At 39.2% G+C, this 7625-nt stretch overlaps 1 pseudogene; it reads left to right on the forward strand.

The window, feature by feature from the left end:
- Window positions 1-4066: 4066 nt before the first annotated feature.
- Window positions 4067-5140, forward strand: LOC133098381 (S-adenosylmethionine decarboxylase proenzyme-like; annotated as a pseudogene).
- The last annotated feature ends 2485 nt before the right edge of the window (window positions 5141-7625 follow it).

Consider the following 7625-nt stretch of genomic DNA (forward strand, 5'->3'; position numbering starts at 1 on the left):
ATGTTTAAGAGACCTACTCACTAATTTAGAGAAATAAATTACAATAGGATTCATACATATATGAATATAGGTTATATTTTTAAAACTGGGATTTTTCTCCCTAGCATGTGGAACTTTCTGGTTTTGTTTTTATTCTACACATTTAACTCTGAAATAAATAGGTTGCTACATACCATAGTAATTGTGGATGGACAAGGGTCAGCAGGAAACAATAAAACTGTCAACACAAACTAACGACAACTGAGCACGGGTAGCAAATAGGACATGAGTGTTTTATGAGGAAAGGTCAGGAGGTTCCAGTCACAGGGAAGAAAGATGGGTTTTGCCATCCAAACTGAACACACTTTACAAGTTAATTAGGCTTCTAGAACTTGTTCCAGATGGTGGAGGAATCGTGTGGGAGACAGATATATGCCAGTGACAGAGGAGTCAGGGATAAAACCCAGAGCAAAGTCTGGTGTTGAGGAGATCAGGGAACAAGTAGATTAGGGAGAGGAGAAAACAGAGAGGTGAGACATGGAGCGATAAGAGGAGACGAGGGCAACATAAAGCCAGAGGTGAGGTTGAGGGCTTGCACAAAGGACAGGGAAATGGGAAAAGCACAGTGGTCTCGTCTCCAGGCAAGGTCACCCCACCGGGCACACAGTTAGTGTCTTCTTCACCTGCTCTTTGTGGCCACCCAGTGCAGGTGGAGACAGCCACTAAACCTCAGAGCCAGATGTGGTGCAGTGCAGAGGATTCCCCAGCCAAACGGAGAGGTGTTGAGTCAAAAAACGATGCGCAGACACATACTCTCTCTCTGTCTCAAATCTACTGACTCAAAATTATACTGACTTTACACTTTTTAAGTATTCCATGAGGTCAAATTAATTATATATATACAAAAAATTATATATATATAAATATATATCATATATTATGCAAAATATTTATCAAAAGAGTTCATATCCTATATGAACTGAATTATAAAAATGATACATAGCAAACATGTCTTAATAAAGTGCTGTGACTTATCACTACATTGTGAGACAAGGCTGGGACCAGGGTGAGGAAAGTTAGGCACTTGCTTTGGGCACAAAATTTAAGGAGCCTTCCAAAATCTTAGCAATCAAGAGAAGTAACATTTTAATGCAGTATTTTTTTTTTTTTTAATGCTATTCTTGTCTGCTTACATTCTTTTTATGTATGTATGTATGTATGGCTGTGTTGGGTCTTCGTTTCTGTGCGAGGGCTTTCTCTAGTTGTGGCAAGCGGGGGCCACTCTTCATCGCGGTGCGGGGGCCACTCTTCATCACGGTGCGCGGGCCTCTCACTATTGCGGCCTCTCGTTGCCGAGCACAGGCTCCAGACGCGCAGGCTCAGTAATTGTGGCTCACGGGCCGAGTTGCTCCGCGGCATGTGGGATCTTCCCAGACCAGGCCTCGAACCCGCGTCCCCTGCATTGGCAGGCAGATTCTCAACCACTGCGCCACCAGGGAAGCCCTAATGCAGTATTTTTTAAAATATAAAATTTAAATTGCCCAGACTTCAGACAATACTACAAAGCTACAGTAATCAAAACAATGTGGTATTGGCACAAAAACAGACATATGGATCAATGGAACAGAATAGAGAGCCCAGAAATAAACCCACACACCTATGGACAATTAAGCTTCAAAAAAGGAGGCAAGAATATACAATGGGGAAAAGACAGTCTCTCCAGCAAGTGCTGTTGGAAAAGTTGGACAGCCACATGTAAGTCAATGAAGTCAGAACACACCCTCACACCATACACAAAAATAAACTCAAAATGGCTTAAAGACTTAAATATAAGACATGATACCACAAAACTCCTAGAAGAGAACATAGGCAAAACATTCTCTGACATAAATCGTACCAATGTTTTCTTATGTCAGTCTCCCAAGGCAATAGAAATAAAAGCAAAAATAAACAAATGGGACCTAATCAAACTTATAAGCTTTTGCACAGCAAAGGAAAGAAACCATAAACAAAAAAAGACAACCTACAGAATGGAAGAAAAATATTTGCAAATGATGCAACCGACAAGGGCTTAATTTCCAAACTATACAAACAGCTCATACAACTCAATAACAAAAAAGCAAACAACCCAATCAAAAAATGGGCAGAAGACCTAAATAGACATTTCTCCAAAGAAGACATACAGATGGCCAATAGGCACAGGAAAGGATGCTCATCATCACTATTAGAGAAATGCAAATCAAAATTACAATGAGGTACCACCTCACACCAGTCAAAATGGCCATCATTAAAAAGTCTACAAATAATAAATGTTGGAGAGGGTGTGGAGAAAATGGAACCCTCTTACACTGTTGGTGGGAATGTAAATTGGTCCAGCCACTATGGAAAACAGTATAGAGGTTCCTATAAAAACTAAGAATAGAGTTATCATAGGATCCAGCAATCCCACTCCTGGGCATATACCCAGACAAACTATAATTCAAAAAGATACATGCACCCTTATGCTCACAGCAGCACTATTTGAAATAGCCAAGACACAGAAACAACCTAAATATCCATCGACAGATGAAAGGATAAAGACGTGCTACATACATATATACCATGGAATATTAGTCATAAAAAAGAATGAAATAATGCCATTTGCAGCAACATGGATGGACCTAGAGATGATCATACTAAGCGAAGTTAAGTCAGAAAGAGAAAGACAAATACCATATGATACCACTGATATGTGGAATCTAAAATACGACACAAAGGAACATATCTACGAAACAGAAACAGACTCACAGACATAGAGAACAGACTTGTGGTTGCCAAGGGGGAGGGGTGTGGGGGAGGGAAGGATTGGGAATTTGGGATTAGCAGATGCAAACTAGTATATATAGGATGGATCAACAAGGTGTTACTGTATAGCACAGGGCACTATATTCAATATCCTGTAATAAACCACAATGGAAAAGAATATATATATACATAAAACTGAATCACTTTGCTGTACCAGAAACTTACACAACACTGTAAGTCAACTATACTTCAATAAAATTTTAAAAATATATTGCTAAAAAAATTAATTTATCCATGATGAACAAAGTATCCAAATGGCCATGATGAAGAAAATATCAAAATTTTAAATAAAGATCCCACGCACGGCTCACCTCCCTCCCTCACCCTAATCCTGGTTCTGTTGAATCCTGATTACCCAGGGATTTTTTTGGCACCTGTGTAAATTTTCCGCCCGAGACCAAGTATCTCACTCACTTCACTCTAGTTCTGGCCCTAGCATGAGGTCTTTGGTAAAAGAATAGGCCACTCTTAACCATCCTCAATCCTCCTGTCTCCCTCCCTGTGATGCCCACTGCATTTCTGCAAAGCTACAACAGCTGAAGGGGCAGCCTTTATACGTCCTCAGATTCCACAGTCCCCTCGAAACTGCAGTCCCTGGTTGCTCTGGGCCTCACAGAGATAGTGCCCTCACTCCAGAGACAGAACCGACAAGATTAGATTCTGCTGATTCAATATTACCTGAGGCCTGTGTTCTCCCAGGAGCCCATCAGTTCCAGGGGGATTTGGCCCCCCTGTCTTTACTCTCATTATATCCCCAGCCTCTACCACAGTTTCTGGTACACGGCATGCACCTCTCCCAAAAAACCTGTTGAATAAACAAGGAACTCCTTTAGATTACATGCAGAGGTGAATAAAAGCAACCGCCAAAATAAAAGAAAGAGATTAAAGGTAGTTGAAGAAATGAATTAGTGTTATGTAAATTACAATTTAAAGAATCTGGATTCAGAAAATCCAAATAGCTTAAAAAACAAATCAGCAGGCTCCCACAGTATGGCCAGCAACATTAGCTAGTGCTCGCTCTACTCTCTCTAATGGGGAAACAGCAGACTACAAGAGACTGAGCTGTATCTGCCTCTATTTCCAACAGACTCACGTTCAACTTTCGCTCACAAAAAAAAAAAAAAAAAAAAAGTCAGGAAAATTTTACTAACCCTTTTTTAAAAAAAAAAAGTTAATATAAAATTATAGCAAAAAAGGAACCTGAACTTTAGTAACACAGCTGGAACAATCCGCAGCCGCGGCGGCAGCGGCGGGAGAAGAGATTTAATTTAGTTGATTTTCTGTGGTTGTTGGTTGTTCGCTAGTCTCACGGTGATGGAAGCTGCACATTTTTTCGAAGGGACCGAGAAGCTGCTGGAGGTTCGGTTCTCCCGGCAGCAACCTGACTCAAACCAAGGATCTGGGGATCTTCGCACCATCCCAAGATACAAGTGGGACATACTTTTGAAGGATGTGCAATGTTCAGTCATAAGTGTGACAAAAACTGACAAGCAGGAAGCTTATGTACTCAGTGAGAGTAGCATGTTTGCCTCCAAGAGACGTTTCATTTTGAAGACGTGGTACCACCCTCTTGCTGAAAGCACCGGTTCCCCTGTTGAAACTTGCTAGGGATTACAATGGGTTTGACTCAATTCAAAGCTTCTTTTATTCTCGTAAGAATTTCATGAAGCCTTCTCACCAAGGATACCCACACGGGAATTTCCGGGAAGAAATAGAGTTTCTTAATGCAATTTTCCCAAATGGAGCTGCATATTGTATGGGACGCATGAATTCTGATTGTTGGTACTTGTATACTTTGGATTTCCCAGAGAATCGAGTAATCAATCAGCCAGATCAAACCCTGGAAATTCTGATGAGTGAGCTTGACCCAGCAGTTATGGACCAGTGCTACATGAAAGATGGTATTACTGCAAAGGATGTCACTCATGAGAGTAGAATTCGTGATCTGATACCAGGTTCTGTCATTGATGCCACACTGTTCGATCCTTGTGGGTATTCAATGAATGGAATGAAATCAGATGGAACTTACTGGACTACCCACATCACTCCAGAACCAGAATTTTCTTATGTTAGCTTTGAAACAAACTTAAGTCAGACCTCCTATGATGACCTGATCAGGAAAGTTGTGGAAGTCTTCAAGCCAGGAAAATTTGTGACCACCCTGTTTGCAAATCAGAGTTCTAAATGTCGCACAGTGCTTTCTTCGCCCCAGAAGACTGAAGGTTTTAAAGGTCTTGATTGCCAGAGCGCTCTATTCAGTGATTACAATTTTGTTTTTACCAGTTTTGCTAAGAAGCGGCAACAACAGCAGAGTTGATTAAGAAAAATGACGAAAAAACGCAAAAAGAGAACACACATAGAAGAAGGTGGTGGCTGCTTTTTAGATATTGATACCAAGGGCCATGCTTTCCACAACCACCCCCTTGTAGTTGCAGAAAGCCCTAGATGTAATGATAGTGTAATCATTTTGAATTGTATGCATTATTATATCAAGGAGTTAGATATCTTGCATGAATGCTCTCTTCTGTGTTTAGGTATCCTATGCCACTCTTGTTGTGAAATTGAAGTACATGTAGAAAAAACCTTTCACTATATGAAACTTCACAACACTTGTGAAAACAATTCAATCTGGTTTATGCACAGTGTAATATTTCTCCAGGTATCATTCAAAATTCCCCACAGACAAGGCTTTCGTCCTCATTAGGTGTTGGCCTCAGCCTAGCCATCTGGGACTGTTCTATTCAATTGCTACCAGGATTTTGCATCCAGGTACCTCCACTTACTAGAACATATTCTCTACTAATGTTATTGAAACCAATTTCTACTTCATACAGATGTTTTTGCAGCACCAATCAAAGTTCTTCTTCCACGAGTCGAGTCCTCTACGAAAATGACTGCAGTTATCCATTTTGTGTATTACTATCTCACTGCTTCCTATACTTGTATGACTTTAATTGATTCGTTCCTCACCATGGTGTCTCCCTCCCAACCACACCCCCTCCATAAAGCAATACACTATTACACTGTGGGTTTACACTAACCTTATACCCCAGAGGGGGGATGGGGGATGGACCCTGGGCTTAATTTCCTTTTAAGGTCAAGGGAGTTTGGCATTTTTCGTTACCATGAGCTCTTTTGGAATAAGCTGGTGTTGATTAGCAAAGAAGGTGTAGATTGATACTAGGGAATACTGGCAGAACTGTATGGAAACTGTATGCCATTCTGTGCCCCCCATTAAATGAGATTAGCTTCTCATGAGTACCATGCCTTTATTAACTTGCTAAGTAGTAGTATAAAAGAATTATCACTAAATTTGTTAGCAAGGAGATTTAAGAAAAAGGTTGTATTGGATTCAACAAGTCAAGTTAGCTCAGATGATTCACCTTAACTTTTACTTTTGTAGCCATTTCCACGAATTTCTATTAATAATATGCCATAAACTTTGGTTCAAAGCAGAATTGATGTCTTTGCCATCTTGTGACTTAAAAAGTTCTGTGACTTTGTGATGCATGTGATAGTGTTCTGACAGTTCCTCTTACTGGTATTTCTTTCTCCATGGAGTAACAACAAGTGATGAATGAGAACTGTTCAGGTTATTCAGACATACTACACAGTGAAGCAGACTGCTATCCATAAAACATAACATACAAAATTCCAAAATGGTCAATGGGAAATGACTAGAAATACAGGCTTAAAAGAGTTTTTAGCCTTTTAGCTGTATTTGCTAATACGGACATTTCAGCAGCTGATAAATGAGCAAAGTTGACACAATTTTGTATTTCTTCTTGTCCTCAAACAATTTTTGATTCTTTCTGGATTGATGCAGTGATGTTTGTGTTCCTTCTGTATTTATAAATGAAACACTTTTTTTTTAGTGTTTCTAAACATAAATTCTACTTGGTTTGAAATCAAGTGGTTGGAACACTTTTGACTTTTAAACATGTTGTTGATTCAAAGCTTCACTGAAGAAGCTTTCAATCAATGGATCAGTCCGATTCTGTAATTAGTGCACAGTACCTTATGTTTTGGTGCTATTATGAGGACCAATGCTCAAAGTGGATTTTGTTCTTGAACAGCGTCCCAGTAGATTTGATGAACATTTACTGGCTTGAGGTCTGATTTCCACCCCCCACCCCCACAATAGATTTAAGATTTCTATTTCATGTTGAAAAACTGCACAAATTTGTATGGAACAAAGCCTAGAAAAATGAAAACTATAGATTAAATAGTAATCTAAATTAATCCTAGTGTGTATGATAGAGGAGGGAAAATTTTGATGCCGTAATTTCTCTCTTCATGGTGTTGGACTTAAATCAATTGAAATGTATTTCTGTACCACAATTTAAGCTTCAATAAAGGTTTGCTTAATTTATTGTCTAGTGACATTCAGAAAGTTTTCTGTTGATGTACTTTTTTAAATAGTACACATGACCAAATACTAGGTCTCTAAAGTTTTTATAATTAATTGAGTACATCAATATTTAATGATAATTTTTTTAAGATTTATAGAAGTTGTCATAAAGATAAGATCTTTAAGCTCCTGGGAGAACAGATTTAAACATTTTTTTTGTCAGTGGCTTCATACCTGAAGCTCAAAGGAAATCATCTGGGTTATATACAGGATATCAAAGAGTAGAAAGGGTGTAAGTAATAAGAATAAGAATGCTAGAGTTTGGAGCTAGAAGAGTGAAAAGTCTGAAGGTGGAATAGTCCAACATTTATTATGAAAGAGGCTCTTGATGGTGGGGTGGGGGCAGAGTTTAACTCATGGTTATTTCTATTAACTAGAACAGAGTTATAAG

The sequence above is a fragment of the Eubalaena glacialis genome, chromosome 9, assembly GCF_028564815.1.
Source record: "Eubalaena glacialis isolate mEubGla1 chromosome 9, mEubGla1.1.hap2.+ XY, whole genome shotgun sequence".
In the NCBI taxonomy this organism is placed as follows: domain Eukaryota; kingdom Metazoa; phylum Chordata; class Mammalia; order Artiodactyla; family Balaenidae; genus Eubalaena; species Eubalaena glacialis.